General features: G+C 35.1%; 1 protein-coding gene across 3 annotated transcripts in view; it reads left to right on the plus strand.

The window, feature by feature from the left end:
• Window positions 1–17,426, plus strand: part of CNTN6 (contactin 6) — a 293,875-nt gene that overhangs the window by 8,841 nt on the left and 267,608 nt on the right. Inside the window, exon 2 of one of the 3 annotated variants that reach the window (XM_029243100.1) lies at window positions 13,866–13,870. The exons of the other annotated variants lie outside the window; for them this stretch is intronic. The gene's annotated coding sequence lies outside the window, so the exon portion shown is untranslated. The remainder of the gene's footprint in view (window positions 1–13,865; window positions 13,871–17,426) is intronic. 3 annotated transcript variants of the gene reach the window in all.

Genomic DNA, 17,426 nt, shown 5'->3' on the forward strand with positions numbered 1-17,426 from the left:
GACCACCTAGAGGGGTGGGATACGGAGGGTGGGAGGGGGACACAAGAGGGAGGAGATATGGGGATATATGTATATGTATGGCTGATTCACTTTGTTATAAAGCAGAAACTAACACACTATTGTAAAGCAATTATACCCCAATAAAGATGTTAAAAAAATAATAATAATAAATAAAATAAAAACATCTTTAGATAGAGTCACAGATGTAGAAAACAAATTTATGGTTACATGAGGTGAAAGGGGCGGGGGGTAAATGGGGAGACTGGGATTGCCAGATACACACTACTATATATAAAATAGATAACTAATAAGGACCTACTGTATAGCACAGGGAACTCTTCTCAATACTCTGCAGTGACCTATATGAGAAAAGAATCTAAAAAAGAGTGGATATATGTATATGTATAACTGATTCACTTTGCTGTACTGCGGAAACTAACAAAACATTGTCAATCAACTATACTCCAATAATAAATAAATAAATAAATAAATAAATAAATAAAAAGGTAAAAGTCATTTTCCACAAAGAAACTTGGAAGAACAAAAAAATCGTTTTATACCATTGAAGTTTCAAGACTTATAAATGTATCTTTGGATGTCCTAAAGTTTTGTTGTTGTTTTTTTTTTATTCTCAGAGTTTTAGCCCCTGGGTAACATTTCTTTCATGCTTTTATCTGTATATGAAATTATCCCAATTTATTCACAAATTCTGTTTAATCCAGATCAATAATTTAACATACTTAATTACAATACTAATAATATAATTCAATAAAATGTATTGATAGCAGTAGTAAAAGGAATTTTCAAGTTTAATTAAATAACATTTCAGTACACTAAAATTTTTCAATATTATCTTTATAAATGATTGAAAAAATGTGATGTATACATTTATAATTATTGTCTTATAAACACAGTTTAAAATTTTTTTTTAACACTTTGTTTTCATGGAAGTTTGGACCATATTTTAATTTGTTTAATTATTTATTCCAGTTTTGTTCTTCCCCAGAGTCTGAGTTCCTGAAGGCTTGGGCCCTGACTTGTTCCTCTTTGTGTGTTCAGTGCCTGGTTCATTGTACACAGTGATTTTCACTAATACATTAATTCCACAAATATTCACTGAATACTTACTATGTGATTGATGCTACTTCAGGTACTGGAGTGCAACTATAAACAAGACAGAGAAGAGTTCTGCTACTGTGAAATCAAAATTCTAATATGTGTTCTTGAATTCAATTAAATACTGATCTCTACCAATTTGGGGGGCTAAAATTTTAGATCTTACTTGAGAAATGAGCATTAGAATTTAATAAAATATTTAATTCGAAAATAATTTTTAATGAAAAAACTGTATATAGTGAGAAACACAGAAAGGACTACATAAAAAGGAATGCATATTTGTTTGGAATAATTATCCCTCTATTGTTGTTGATATATTCTAGGTTACCCAGTGGATTCATAAACTACCTGAAAAAAATAACATCTCATATTATATACATGTTCACATAATTTTCTAATCACATGTCCCAACTTCTTTACCTGAATGTTACTCATTTTCATCAGGTAAATGGTACTTGTGGACTCACTAAGATGATGAAATATGTTCAAAATTTGCAAACTACACCAAATTCTTAAATAACTTCAGCAAATTACTCTACATAGCAGTGAAGGAAATTGAAAACAAACAGAATATCACTTATTTTAATCCCATTTTACTGATTATGCAAGTTGTATATATTTATTATAAAAAATTTGGAAATGAAGAAAAATAAATATTACTCATTATCCTAACACTCAAGATAATGGCATCCTTTCAGTCATCTTTTGTGTGTGTGTGTGTGTGTGTGTGTGTGTGTGTGTGTGTGTGTGTGTGTGTAAAATACAACATTGGGATGAATCTATGTGGTGGTGTGTTTTTTTTAACTGTAAAAAATGTATTTATTGATGCTGGCGGGAATACAAATTAGTACAATCACTTTGTAGAATTACAGATGAAGTTGTACACACTCTTTGAGCTTGTAATTCCACTCTGGCATATACCCTAGAGAAGTGTGCTGAAATGTATACTAAGAGACATGTTTAAGGATGTTCACACCAGTAATTTTTGGTAGTAGCAAAAATTGTAAACCAGCTGTCCATCAACAGGGACTAGAAATGGAAATTTTGGTATATCCAAATAATGGAATATTACACAGTGCTGAAACTAATATAAAGCATCACTCATTATTATGGATCAATTTCAAAATCAAAATGTGGGGTGAAAAAAGGCAAATTGTAGAATACATACGTTATGCTGCTATTTACATGAAAGTTGAAAGCATGTGAAAACTATACTATGTATTTTATTTAGGGGTGCAAACATATGTAAAAGATGTGAAAATTAAAGGCAATGATGATTCTTAAGCTCAGGTTATAGTAGTTACCTAGGCTGTGAGGGCAGGAGGGAGAGAAACACTGGTTGGTAATGTTTTATGTTTTTAAAGTGGAAGGTGAGTACATGGATATTTAAATTCCTTTTTGTATGTATTACATAGTATATCAAAAAATTTTCCATAAAAGATAAAAATGCATTTGGATAGATCACAACAAAGTTTTAAGAGCAAATAATAAAAGTGTTGCTTCTGCACGGGGTCCTCTGCTCCAAGCTGCTGATCATATTTTTCCTTTCCCCTGAAGACCATGCTCAGGGCTGTTCAACCAAACTTGTGACCCCCATTGTCTCAGTGCTGGCCACCTCCCTCCTGCCCTTGTGAGGCCCTGAGGTCACGCCTCCTCCCCTGAGCTCCAGATGGGCCAGGTGGGTGCAGGTACAGTGTTTTTCTTCCACTCCTGCCTGGTGGGGCCTCTGCTCTTCTTGCTGTACTTGCTCTCCCTTGATAATTAGAGCTGAAGCTAATCATTTTCTCAAATTCATTGGCCATTAGTTAGAGTTGCCAGAGTTGGCAAATGAAAATACTAATGTAGGATTGCCTAAATTGTAAATTGCATAAATTGGAGTTTAGATAAACAACAAATAATGTTTTAGCATAATTATGGCCCAAATTATTTGTTATTTATCTGAAATTCAAGTTTAATTGGGTATCCTATATTGTACCTGGCAGTCATACATTAGTTCCTTTACTTCCGGGAATCATCTGTCCAAAATTTTTGCTGATTTTTAAAATAGGAGTGGTAGTTTTATTTTTCACCTCACAGACTGACTTGGGAAGAGGTTTTTTTTTTTTTTTTTTTAAATACTAAGAATATTAATCTGTTTTGCTGTCATGTCTGGCAAATGCCTTTCATTATGAAAAGACACTGGTTCCAGTCTTCTAAATTTTACATCTTTGTGTAACTAATCTGTCATTATGGTTTCTGTCCTTGGTGTCAGGATGAGAAAGGTCTCTCCCTGCTAAGATTATAGAAATTAGGGTGAATAAGTTTATAAAGGCTCAGACTGCACAAGCAGCAACAAATACAATACACAGGTCAAACATCGATTTAATGTTTCATATGAGTTTATACAGTATTTTCTGTGAATTAAACTTCTTATTGTAACCCTGTGGAAGGAGCACTTGTCCTGTGTTTCAGAAATTTTCAACAACATTTGGAAAGAAGATGTGTCAACCGGAAGTATTCTGTCAAGATAATTACTTGGGGAAATTTATATAGAAAGTGTTACTTTCAGTAAACAGGCTTTCTTGGAAATGACAGTAGGACTTTGGCAAAGGGCTTAGACTCTTCCTCATCTTTGGGTCCTTTCCATTCATTAAAAACACTTTTCTTTGTTATGAAAACTTCCAAATATATACAAAAACGCAGAGACTAGCATAGTGAATTCCTATGGAACCCTCACTGAGCTCCAAAAAAAAACTACTGGCAAATCTCAATTCTTCCACCCATCCCTCTAGTCCTCTGATCATATTTTGAAACAAATTCAGACATTAAATCTTATCATCCATAAATATTTTCATATATATATCTAAAAGATAAAGACATTGAAAAACACCTAACCAGAAAACCACATCACAACCAAAGAATATTAACAACCATCCCTTAATATAGGGATTATAATGTAGAATTCAGACAACATTCAAATCTCCCTGATTATGTCTCAGATCAAGATCCAATTAAGACCACATATTGGTTTCTCTCTTTGTTTATCTTTTTTAAATTTTTTGTTTTTTTTCTGATAGTTGATTTTTTAATTTAAATTTTATTATTATTTTTTATATAGCAGGTTCTTATCAGTTATCTATTTTATACATATTAGTGTATATTTGTCAATCTCAACCTCGCAATTCATCCCACCACCACCCCTTGACCCCGGTTTCTCCCCTTGGTGTCGTTAAGGTTGTTCTCTACATCTGTGTCTCTATTTCTTTGTTGCAAACTGCTTCATCCATACCATTTACCTAAATTCCACATACATGTGTTAATATAGGATATTTGCTTTTCTCTTTCTGACTTACTTCACTCTGTATGACAGTCTCTAGGTCCAACCGCGTCTCTATAAATGACCCAATTTTGTTCCTTTTAATGGCTGAGTAATATTCCATTGTATGTATGTACCACATCTTCTTTATCCATTCGTCTGTCGGGCATGTAGGTTGCTTCCATGACCTGGCTATTGTAAATAGTGATGCAATGAATATTGGGGTGCATGTGTCTTTTTGAATTATGTTTTCCTCTGGGTATATGCCCAGTAGTGAGATTGCTGGGTCATATTGTGATTCTATTTTTAGTTTTTTAAGGAACCTCCATACTGTTTTCCATAGGGGCTGTATCAATTTACATTCCCACCAACAGTGCAAAAGGGTTCTCCACACCCTCTCCAGAATTTGTTGTTTGTAGATTTTCTGAAGATGCCCATTCTAACCAGTGTGAGGTGATACCTCATTGTAGTTTTTATTTGCATTTCTTTAATAATTAATGATGTTGAGCAGCTTTTCATGTGTCTCTTGGCCATCTGTATGTCTTCTTTGGAGAAATGTCTATTTAGGTCTTCTGCCCAGTTTTTAATTGGGTTGTTTGTTTTTTTTAATATTGAGCTGCATGAGCTGTTTATATAGTTTGAAAATTAATCATCTGTTAATTTTTTGCAGACATTTTCTCCAATTCTGAGGGATATCTTTTCATTTTGTTTATAGTTTCCTTTGCTGTGCAAAACTTTTAAGTTTCATTAAGTCTCATTTGTTTATTTTTGTTTTTATTTCCATTACTCTAGGAGGTGGGTGAAGAAAGATCTTGCTGTGATTTATGTCTAAGAGTGTTCTTCCTATCTTTTCCTCTAAGAGTTTTATAGTGTCCATTCTTACATTTAGGGTTTTAATCCATTTTGAGTTTATTTTTGTGTATGGTGTTAGGGAGTGTTCTAATTTCATTCTTTTACATGTAGCTGTCCAGTTCGCCCAGCACCATTTATTGAAGAGACTGTCTTTTCTCCATTGTATATCCTTGCTTCCTTTGTCATAGATTAGTTGACCATAGGTGCGTGGGTTTATCTCTGGGCTTTCTATCCTGTTCCATTGATCTATATTTCTGTTTTTGTGCCAGTACCATACTGTCTTGATTACTGTAGCTTTGTAGTATAGTCTGAACTCAGGGAGTCTGATTCCTCCAGCTCCATTCTTTTCCCTCAAGATTTCTTTGGCAATTCAGGATCTTTTGTGTCTCCATACAAATTTTAAGATTTTTTGTTCTAGTTCAGTAAAAACTGCCATTGGTTATTTGATAGGGATTGCATTGAATCTGTAGATTGCTTTGGGTACTAGAGTCATTTTCACAATATTGATTCTTCCCATCCAAGAACATGGTATATCTCTCCATCTGTTTGTGTCATCTTTGACTTCTTTCATCAGTGTCTTTTAGTTTTCTGAGTACAGGTCTTTTACCTCCTTAGGTAGGTTTATTCCTATGTATTTTATTCTTTTTCTTGCAATGGTGAAGGGGACTGTTGCCTTAATTTCTCTTTCTGATCCTTCATTGTTAGTGTATAGGAATGTAAGAGATTTTTGTGCATTGATTTTGTATCCTGAAACTTTACCAAATTCTTTGATTAGCACTACTAGTTTTCTGGTGGCATCTTTAGGATTATCTATGTATAGTATCACGTCATCTGCAAACAGAGGCACTTTTACTTCTTCTTTTCCAATTTGTATTCCTTTTATTTCTTTTTCTTCTCTGACTGCCATGGCCAGCTCTTCCAAAACTATGTTCAATAATAGTGGTGACAGTGGACATCCTTTTCTTGTTCCTGATCTTAGAGGAAATGCGTTCAGTTTTTCACTATTGAGGATGATGTTGCCTGTGGGTTTTTCGTAGATAGCCTTTATTATGTTGAGCAGCTTCCCTCTATACCCACTTTCTGGAGACTTTTTATCAGAAATGGATGTTGAATTTTGTCAAAAGCTTTTTCTGCATCTATTGAGGTGATCATACGGTTTTTATTCTTCAGTTTGTTAATATGGTGTATCACATTGATTGATTTGTGTATATTGAAGAATCCTTGCATCCCTGGGATAAATCCCACTTGATCATGGTGTATGATCCTTTTAATGTGTTGTTGGATTCTGTTTGCTAGTATTTGTTGAGGGTTTTTGCATCTGTATTTATCAGTGATATTGGTCTCTAATTTTATTTGTAGTATCTTTGTCTGGTTTTGGTATCAGGGTGATGGTGGCCTTGTAGAATGAGTTTCGGAGTGTGCTTTCCTCTGAAATTTTTTGGAAGAGTTTGAGAAGGATGGGTGTTTGCTCTTCTCTAAAGGTTTGACAGAATTCACCTGTGAAGCCATCTGGGCCTGGACTTCTGTTTACTGGAAGATTTTTAATCACATTTCAATTTCATGACTTGTGATTGGTCTGGTTATAGTTTTTATTTCTTACTGATTCAGTCTTGGAAGGTTATACCTTTCTAAGTATTTGTCCATTTCTTCCAGGTTGTCCATTTTATTGGCATAGAGTTGTTTGTAGTAGTCTCTTATGATGCATTGTATATCTGCCATGTCCGCTGTAATTTCTCACTTTTCATTTCTAATTTCATTGATTTGAGTGTTCGCCCTCTTTTTCTTGATCAGTCTGGCTAAAGGTTTATCAATTTTGTTTATCTTCTCAGAGAACCAGCTTTTAGTTTTAAATGATCTTTGCTATTGTTTTCTTTGATTCTATTTTATTTATTCTGCTCTAATCTTTACAATTTCTTTCCTTCTAGTAACTTTGGGTTTTGTTTGTTCTTCTTTCTCTAGTTCCTTTAGGTGTGAGGTTAGATTGTTTATTTGAGATTTTTCTTGTTTCTTGAGGTAGGATTGTATTGCTATAAACTTCCCTCTTAGAACTGCTTTTGCTGCATCCCACAGGTTTTGGATTGTCGTGTTTTTGTTGTCATTTGTCTCTAGTTATTTTTTGATTTCCCCTTTGATTTCTTCAGTGATCTCTTGGTTATTTAGTAACATACTAAATATGTTTTTGTGTTTGTGTCCATGTGTTTGTGTTTTTTACATTTTCTTCCCTGTATTGATTTCTAATCTCATAGCATGGTGGTCAGAAAAGATACTTGATATGATTTCAATTTTCTTCCATTTACCAAGTATTGATTTGCAACCCAAGATGTAATCTATCCTGGAGAATTCTTTGTGCGCACTTGAGAAGAAAGTGTAATCTGCTGTTTTTGGATGGAATGTCCTATAAATATCAAGTAAATCTATCTGGTCTATTGTGTCATTTAAAGCTTGTGCTTCCTTATTTATTTTCTGTCTGGATGATGTGTCCATTGGTGTAAGTGAGATGTTAAAGTCCCTCACTACTATTGTGTTATTGTCGATTTCCTCTTTTATAGGTGTTAGCACTTGCCTTACGTATTGAGGTGTTCCTATGTTGGGTACATATATATATATATATATATATATATATATATATATTTATAATTGCTAAATCTCCTTCTTGGATTGATCCCTTGATCATTATGTAGTGTCCTTCCTTGCCTCTTGTAACATTCTTTACTTTAAAGTCTATTTTATCTGATATGGGTATTGCTACTCCAGCTTTCTTTTGATTTCCATTTGCATGGAATATCTTTTCCCATCCCCTCACTTTCAGTCTGTATGTGTCCCTAGGTCTGAATTGGGTCTCTTGTAGATAGCATATATACAGGTCTTGTTTTTGTATCCATTCTGCGAGCCTGTGTCTTTTGATTGGAGCATTTAATCCAATCACATTTAAGGTAATTATCAATATGTGTGTTCCTATTACCATTTTCTCGATTGTTTTGGGTTTGTTTTGGTAGGTCCTTTTCTTCTCTTGTGTTTCCTGCCTAGAGAAGTTCCTTTAGCATTTGTTGTAGAGCTGGTTTGGTGGTGCTGAATTCTCTTAGCTTTTGCTTGTCTGTAAAGCTTTTGATTTCTCTGTCGAATCTGAATAAGATCCTTGCCCTGCAGAGTAATCTTGGCTGTAGGTTCTTCCCTTTCATCACTTTAAATATAACATGCCGCTCTCTTCTGGCTTGTAGTGTTTCTGCTGAGAAATTAGCTGTTAACCTTATAGGAGTTCCCTTATAAGTTATTTGTCATTCTTCTCTTGTTGCTTTTAACAATTTTTCTTCGTCTTTAATTTTTGTCAATTTGACTACTATGTGTCTTGGTGTGTTTCTCCTTGGATTTATCCTGCCTGGGACTTCTGCACTTCCTGCACTTGCGTGGCTATTTCCTTTCCCTTGTTAGGGAAGTTTTCAACTATAATCTCTTCAAATATTTTCTCGGGTCCTTTCTCTCTTTCTTCTCCTTCTGGGACCCCTATAATGTGAATGTTGGTGCGTTTAATGTTGTCCCAGAGGTGTTTTAGGCTGTCTTCATTTCTTTGCATTCTTTTTTTCTTTATTCTGTTCCATGACAGTGAATTCCACCATTCTGTCTTCCAGGTCACTTATCCGTTCTTCTGCCTCAGTTATTCTGCTATAGATTCCTTCTAGTGTATTTTTCATTTCAGTTATTGTATTGTTCATCTCTGTTTGTTTGTTCTTTAATTCTTCTAGGTGCTTGTTCTTTAATTCTTCTAAGTCTTTGTTAAACATTTCTTGCATCTTCTCGATCTTTGCCACCATTCTTTTTCTAAGGTCCTGGATCATCTTCACTATCATTATTCTGAGTTCTTTTTCTGGAAGGTTGACTATCTCCACTTCATTTAGTTTTTTTGGGGGGAGGGTTATCTTGTTCCTTCATCTGGTACATAGTCCTCTGCCTTTTCATTTTGTCTATCTTTCTGTGAATGTGGTTTTCGTTCCACAGGCTACAGAATTATTATTCTTCTTGCTTCTGCTGTCTGCCCTGTGGTGGATGAGGCTATCTAAGAGGCTTGTGGGAAGGGCTGGTGATGGGCAGAGCTGGGTGTTGCTCTGGTGGGCAGACCTCAGTAAAACTTTAATCTGCTTGTCTGATGATGGGTGGGGCTAAGTTCCCTCCTTGTTGGCTGTTTGGTCTGAGGTGACCCAGCACTGAAGCCCAGAGGATCTTTGGTGGGGCTAATGGTGCACTCCAGGAGGGCTCACGCCAAGGAGTACTTCCCTGAACATCTATTGCCAGTGTCCTTGTCCCCGCGGTGAGCCACAGCTGCCGCCCACCTCTGCAGGAGACCCTCCAACACTAGCAGGTAAGTCTGGTTCAGTCTCCTATGGGGTCCCTGCTCCTTCCCCCTGGGTCCTGATGCACACATTACTTTGTGTGTGCGCTCCAAGAGTGGAATCTCTGATTCCCCCAGTCCTGTCAAAGTCCTACAAGCAAATCCTTCTAGCCTTCAAAGTCTGATTATCTGGGAATTCCTTGTCCCATTGCAGGACCCCCAGGTTGGGAAGCCTGATGTGGGGCTCAGAACCTTCACTCCTGTGGGTGGACTTCTGTGGTATAATTGTTCTCCAGTTTGTGAGTCACCCACCCAGTGGTTATGGGATTTGATTTTATTGTGATTGCGCTCCTCGTACTATCTCATTGTAGCTTCTCCTTTGTCTTTGGATGTGGGGTAAGCTTTCTGGTGAGTTCCAGTGTCCTGTTGATGATTGTTCAGCAGTTAGTTGTGATTCTGGTGCTCTTGCAAGAGGGAGTGACCACACGTCCTTCTACTCTGCCATCTTGAACAAATCCTATGTGTTCTGTTTTGTAACTGGTTTTCACTAATTAACATATTGTGAACATTTTAAGTATCATAAATATTCTTCTAAACTTGAAGGATATTCTACCAGATGTGTATGCCATAATTTTACTCAAACCAATAACCTATCATTAGATATTTAGCTTTTTCTAACTATTTGCTACTTATAAAAATATGATGATGTATATATGTCTTTGTACCTGGATCTTTTACACGTGTCTCTGATTATTCATTAAACATAAATTTTAGTATTACAATTTCAATGTCATGTGACACACTATAGTACATTATTTTGAAGATGTCAATGTGTTTATTATTAGTAAATTGTGCTTTAGGAAGACAATTCCCTTTGTATTTCCAGGCAGATGAATTCCCATTGCCCGCATATTTGTAAACACTACATGTTATTAGTGTAAATGCTCTTTTGATTGAATTGGAAAAACAAATGCACAAATAAAATCTATTTCAATATTTCTCTAACTCACATTTTTTCAAAAATACAGGATGAATATTCCATGGGTGTTTGAACCAGTTGTATCTCTGCCTTTTGTTAAGGTCAACCCATATTCTTTGTCCATTTTTTCCATTCAGACTTTTTTCTTATGCTCAAGAAATTCATCATATAAGGAGATAACCCTTAATTTTCATACATACATACCTCAAACTTTTTTCAAATTTTATAATATATTTACCTTATTGCATTTTAAGTGTGAAACCTTGTAAAATGTATGAAATACTATCTGAACCTCCGTTTCCATATGTTCACAGTGGAGCCAATGATACCTGGCCTGGATTCCACAAATTTAGAGAAATTGAAATGAGTTAGTATTCCCAAATGTACTTTTATAACTATTGTTATCAGTCTTATTAAAATTAAATCACTATTTGACCTAGCTTGTTCATCAGATCACAAACAAGTCTAAATTAATAAGTTTGAAGTCTACTAAGGATAGGAACTATATTTGCAAGTTTTTAGGTCTAGTACCTAGCACAGTGTCTGGCATGTGGTGGGTGCTCAATAAATGCTTGCTTAATGAACGTAGATTCTAAATATACTAGAGAAACATAAATTCAAATGCATCTGTGTTCATTCCAAGTATGCTATTAGAATGCCATCTAAATCTAATGGTGTAAAAAATAGCACATATTAAAATGATAATTAATGTTAAACTTAAATTTATGTCTCTGCCCTTGGCAACCTCAGTAATCCTCTCCATGATGAAGCAATCAGGAAATTTAAGTCATTATTTATTACATCACTACAAATTGTATTTGTCTTGTCTTTGGACCTGATGTATATTGTGGGCTTGACAGGGATTTGGCATAAAAGGGTGGCTCAGAAGTGCATAGAGGTAATAGGAAATAGATTTGAGAGTAAAACTTGTAAACATCTCTAGATTCATAAGCAATTTATAAATTACAGAGAGAGTATATATGAGGTATGTAATAATTTCTTATCTCAAAATTATATGAGATACATAAATTTCTTCTCCAAATGCTCAGTAGAAGAATTTCTTTTTTGTGTGTTAACCTGCATTTAACTTAGTATAACTTGTTATGTTCACATGTGATCTTATCTTAATTTGGAGGAAAATAATGAAGTATTTGGCTTGGCCAAACAGCATTTTAGGAATAGTTTTGTGTGTGATTTAGACCCAAATATATTCACACTTTGTTTGGCATATTGAATGATAAAGATAAACGCTATCAAACAAACATGTTTTACTTGTAGTTTAGAATCACGACATTCATAAATCAGGTTATGCCAGAATAACAAACAATCCCTAAATCTTTTTTTTTGACAAGAGGTCTTGCTCATTTTATTCAATGATGTATATTCAGTAGATGTCTACTTTAAACAGAGACAACACAGACACAAACAAGAAATCAAATATCATTGTATGCATGTTACTGAGTGCTCTCTTCACTTGTTTTTTTTTTGTTTTTCAGCTTTTTAAAAGATATAATTTACATATAATGTTATGTAAGTTTAAGGTACACAACATAAGGATTTGATATGTGTATAGTGACAATCCTCAATGTACAATGGCTCAGCTTACAATTTTCTGACTTTACAATGGTGCAAAAGTGATATACATTCAGTAGAAATTGTACTTTGATCTTTTCCTGGGCTAACATATGCAGTATAATCTCTCTTGATGCTGGGCAACAGCAATGAGCTGCAGTTCCCTGTCTACCAGGTAATCACAGAGTAAACAAGTGATACATTTATATCCATTCCATTTTTTCACTTTCAGTACAGTATTCAATAAATTACATGAATCAATACTTTATTATAAAAAGAGGCTTTGTGTTGGATGATTGTGCCCAACTATAGCCTAATCTAAGTGTTCTGAGGATGTTTAAGGTAGGCTAAGCTAAGCTATGATGTTTGATAAATTAGGTGTATTAAATGTATTTTGACTTACAATATTTTCAACTTATGATGGGTTTATCAGGATGTAACCCCATTGGAAGTTGACGAAGGTCTGTACATTGTGAAATGATTACCACAGTAAGGTTAGTTAACACATCCATCACCTCACACAGTTATCTTTTTTTTTATGGTGAGAACTTTTGAGATCTACTCTCTTAGAAACTTTCAAATATACTATACAATATTTTTAATTATAGTCACTATGCATGCATTACATCCCCAGCACTTATTCATCTTATATCTGAAGGTTTGTACTCTTGGACCATCTTTACCCACTTCCCCCATATCCACCCATTTCCCCCATATCCATCAACCTCTGGCAACCACCAGTGTGTTCTGTTTCTATGAGTTTGTTTTTTTTAGATTCCCCATGTAAGTAAGATTATACAGTATTTATCTTTCTATATCTGGCTTAGTTCACTTAGCATAATGTACTCAAAGTTCATCCATGTTGTCATAAATGGCAGGATTTCTTTCTTTTTTATGGATAAAAAATATTCTAACATATATATTCTAATATATATATATATATGTATATAGTTATATTCTCTTTATCCATTTATCTGTCGATGGACACTTAGGTTGTCATAAGTGCAGCTATAACTTCAAGACACTGATTTCATTTCTTTCAGATATATACCCAGAAGTGGAATAACTGGCTGGATCATGTAGTAGTTCTTAATTTTTTAAGAATCCTCCATACTGCTCTCAATAGTAATTGTAACAATACATAATCTCACCAACAGTGCACAAGGGAAACAACCTCTAAATCTTAGGAGTTTGAACCAACCAAGATTTCTCTGGGTGCATTTCTGAGGAAACTATACTCCATGAGAAAGCTCAATGTTACAATTTCATATGAACATGTGCTTCCACAATTTCAGAAAAGAGAATTCTAGTGTACTGCAGTGGCGTTTAAATGCTTCCACTCAGAAGTGATACATACACTTGCATTCACACTTCACTGGCTAAAGCAAATCACTGAAGAGAGTGAAGAAGTGAAATTGCTTGTGTACCTTACAAGAGGAGGATGAGAAATATTGCTGAGTGACAATAATATCTACCACTTTGAGTTTTGTAACAAAAAATATTTTACTTGTACCTTTTGCTGATGAATAAATTTACTTCATTTGTGTCAAGCAGTCTCACTCTCTTTTGTTTTACTGAGATTCATTTTCACTCTTTGTACCTATTAAGGAGTAATACATATCAACATTTTTGTCTGCTATACATTAAGCAGTCACCTCGTTCATAGCATTTTCATTCATTGATTCATTCATTCAGTAACTATTTATTATCTATTCCACATGTCCAAGACTCTGTTTGGAGTATTAGGGCTTAGAGAAACATATCTTGTACTCATGAATCTTACAGCAGTTTGAGGAGATATATTTGAATTAAATTACCACATAAAGTAGAACCTGTGCTAAGTGCCCAGGAGAACAGCTCCATGGTGCCATAAGAAGATAATATGACATAAGAAAAGCCAGTGAAGACTTCCATGGGGGAGTGCTGACTAGGTGCTGACTAGTTGGATGTGAGGGGAGATGTTCATACAGAAGGAAGAGCAGATGAGCAGAGGGGGCACAGCAGGAATGAGAAACTGAAGGCAAGATTCAGTTCCATGTGGACCAGAGGTCCAGGTGCCCAGAGGAAGCTAGAGAAATAGATGAGAACTTGACCAAGGGTTTTGCAGCTCCTACAAAAATAGAGGAGCTATTGAGGACTACTGGGAATGAAATAATACCACCAGAATTAGGTACTAAAGTAATTCTCCTGTCTACAATGTGGGAAAATTCATTTTTCACTATTCAAATATTTAGCATCAGGATGATATGGAAATCAAGATGGAATGGCATAGGGAACAGAGAAAATAACCACCTATTTAGAGTTTCCTCTCATTTGATAACAAAGCAAAACCTGTTTTGAATTTCACAAATCCTGCAATTTTGTTGTTTTTTCCTTATGCTGACTTTTTCACACAATAGTCAGTTGAAAGATTTGAAAAAAATACTAAAATAACAGTTTACTAATTTTTAAAGTATAGGTCCAAAATGGAAAGTTTGGAAAGTATATAAAATAATAATATAGAAAAATAAAATCACAAATAGTATATTCTTCCAAAAATTACTCCTAAATATTTCCCTAAACTTTTATGTTTTAAGGATAACAAAACTTCTAATATTTCCACTCTAAGCTAAAATTTTATTAAAAATATACAGAGATGTAAGATTCTCACTGTGGTAGATAATCTCCAAAGATAGTCGCCAATAAGCCCTCCACTCCCCGTATATATGTACCCACCCTCTCTTCAAGAAGTGATGTCTGTTTCTTTCCCGTGATTCTGTTCTGGACTCATAGCTTGTTTTGACCAAAAGTGGAAGTGAAACTATGGCAATTCTTGGTCCCTAAGAGGCCAAGCTGTTTCTACTTTCATTTTCTTGGAACCCAAACAGCATGCATTAAGGAAGTTCTCATTTCTGCTGAAGGAAGAGGTCCGTAGAGTCCCTATAGACACACTACACAAAGAGAGAGGCTGCTTGGAGGCAAACACAGGCTCCCCAGCTAAGAGTCTGTGCCAAGGCAGGAAAGAGGGTTTCTTGGATCTTCCAGTCCAGTTCTGATATGAGGGACCCCAGGAGACACTACATAGATCCAAAGAACTATCCAGTGAACCCACAGGACTTTGAGAAATAATAAATTGTTGTTTTAACCACCAATTTTTGTGGTGGTTTGTTAGGGAGCATTCAATAAATGAAACAATCACAATCACTTGGTCAATTTTTAGAAGAAAAATAAAATGCTGCATTTTTCAGCAGCAGACCCCTAAAAGTTGCATTTTTCACACTGCAGACCCCTTGTTTATGCATCCCTATGAAAAATATACCAAGGCTCACATGGCACAAGCCTGTCTCTAAAAGTTGTGTATGCTTAATTTTGGATTTCCAAGTCCTTATAATTATAAACTGCTAAATCAGACTAAGGAAGTTTAAAAAATAGACACAAAAAAATCTGTTAGATTCATTTTCACTTCAATGTGTATTATATGCGCAGAGTTGGTTAGAATTTGAACCAAGACCAAAATATAAGACTTATGTGCTGGATTTGGCCTTTGACGAGAAAAAGATAAAGAGTTAAGCAGGTTCACAGGTACCCATATACTTAGAGTCAAGAATATATATGACTTCTCTTCATTGTTGGAAACCTTTGTAAATTTCTTAAGTGATTTTTTTTTAATATACTGTGGACTTAAGTGTTATTTTAATACGAAGTTATAATTATTTTTGGCTAGAAGTCTATCCAATAGATGTCATACATTTCTCTGGGCTCATGGTTAACCAGAACAATTCAGAGATGAATATGTAACCAAAGATATTTATATATTTTTTAAGCATAACTTTATTGTTACAATGAGTGTCACCATGTGGATTTTTCTTTTGTAGCATAATAATTTTGTTAACATACATCCTTCTGGTCACTAATGATAATAATAATAAAACAACATTGAAATTCTCAAGTGTTGTAATATTAGTAGATAAAAGAAACTCAGTTGACCTGGTTGAGAAACAAATACTTTTCATGTAAAAGCCAGAGAAATGACCATCAAATATGTTACATGGTTTAAAATGATAATTTTTGCATATCTATTTCCCTAAAAGCTCCATTGTTCATTTGAGGACTAAATGTTAAATTGATTCAATTCTCTCTATAATTATGAGATGACTGCATATTTATTCATAGCAAATTCAAGTACATTCATTTGCAGTTGCCATTCATGGAGATCTCAAAAATGCCACTTTTTGTTGTGTATATTGTGAGAGGGCAAAATAAATAACCTCTCCTGCTTAAAATTAGATTGCTTGGGCTTCCCTGGTGCCGCAGTGGTTGAGAGTCTGCCTGCCAATGCAGGGGACACGGGTTCGTGCCCCAGTCTGGGAAGATCCCACAAGCCGCGGAGCGGCTGGGCCCGTGAGCCAGGGCCGCTGAGCCTGCGCGTCCGGAGCCTGTGCTCCGCAACGGGAGAGGCCACAACAGTGAGAGGCCTGCGTACCACACACACAAAAAATAATAATAAATAAAAAAATAAAATTAGATTGCTTTTTAAATGTGTCATCAATCGTACGTTAGACTCCAAAAGATCAAAATGAAATGGTTCAGAATTTTAAATTTTCCAGGGTGATAAATGCTGAGTAAGTTAACAATGTTTGACCATACTTCCCGGTGTGTTTGAGAATTTCTGAAGATGATTCGCTTCTCTGTTCTATTACCTTTCACTTTTTATGTTAGGTGCTAATGTGTGTAATTAGCAGGGTTCAAACCTGTAGTTGGGACACCCCCCCCCCCCACCAAAGACAGATAAATATCTATAAGAGGTGTGGCCCAGCCACATGAGAATACTATGAAATGCACGAGGAATTAGATGAACTGCAAGGAGTTTACTGAAAGAAGTTAACTGTAACCTGGGTCACGGGTTGCAAAATGAGCCATACAAGGCTATTTAAGAGTGCAACTAGAACCGCAAAATCCACCTCCATCTGAAGGGTTTAAACTGGAGTCTTCTGTTATAGTAAATATAATTACAATTTTCAGTGTGTCTCATGTGTGTTATGCAGAAAATTATCCAAGGCATAGTTAGCTCCTAGCACCTGTTCTCAATTTTATGCCGCCCAAAAGTTTTAACTGATTTGAGGTTGGTAAACACCTTAGAGGATAAATGTCTTTTAACACGAAAATGTTTTAGAATGAAATATAGAGATAATGACATAAATCAAACCCATGGTATTAATACTCTTGATTTCAGTTTAGGGTAAGTTTTTGCTCATTAGTACCACTTCTGTGCATTGATGTATAAAGGGCCTGTAATAATTAAAACTCTG

The sequence above is a fragment of the Monodon monoceros genome, unplaced genomic scaffold (genome assembly GCF_005190385.1).
Source record: "Monodon monoceros isolate NGI ecotype Baffin Bay Population unplaced genomic scaffold, NGI_Narwhal_1 Super_Scaffold_3, whole genome shotgun sequence".
In the NCBI taxonomy this organism is placed as follows: Eukaryota; Metazoa; Chordata; class Mammalia; order Artiodactyla; family Monodontidae; genus Monodon; species Monodon monoceros.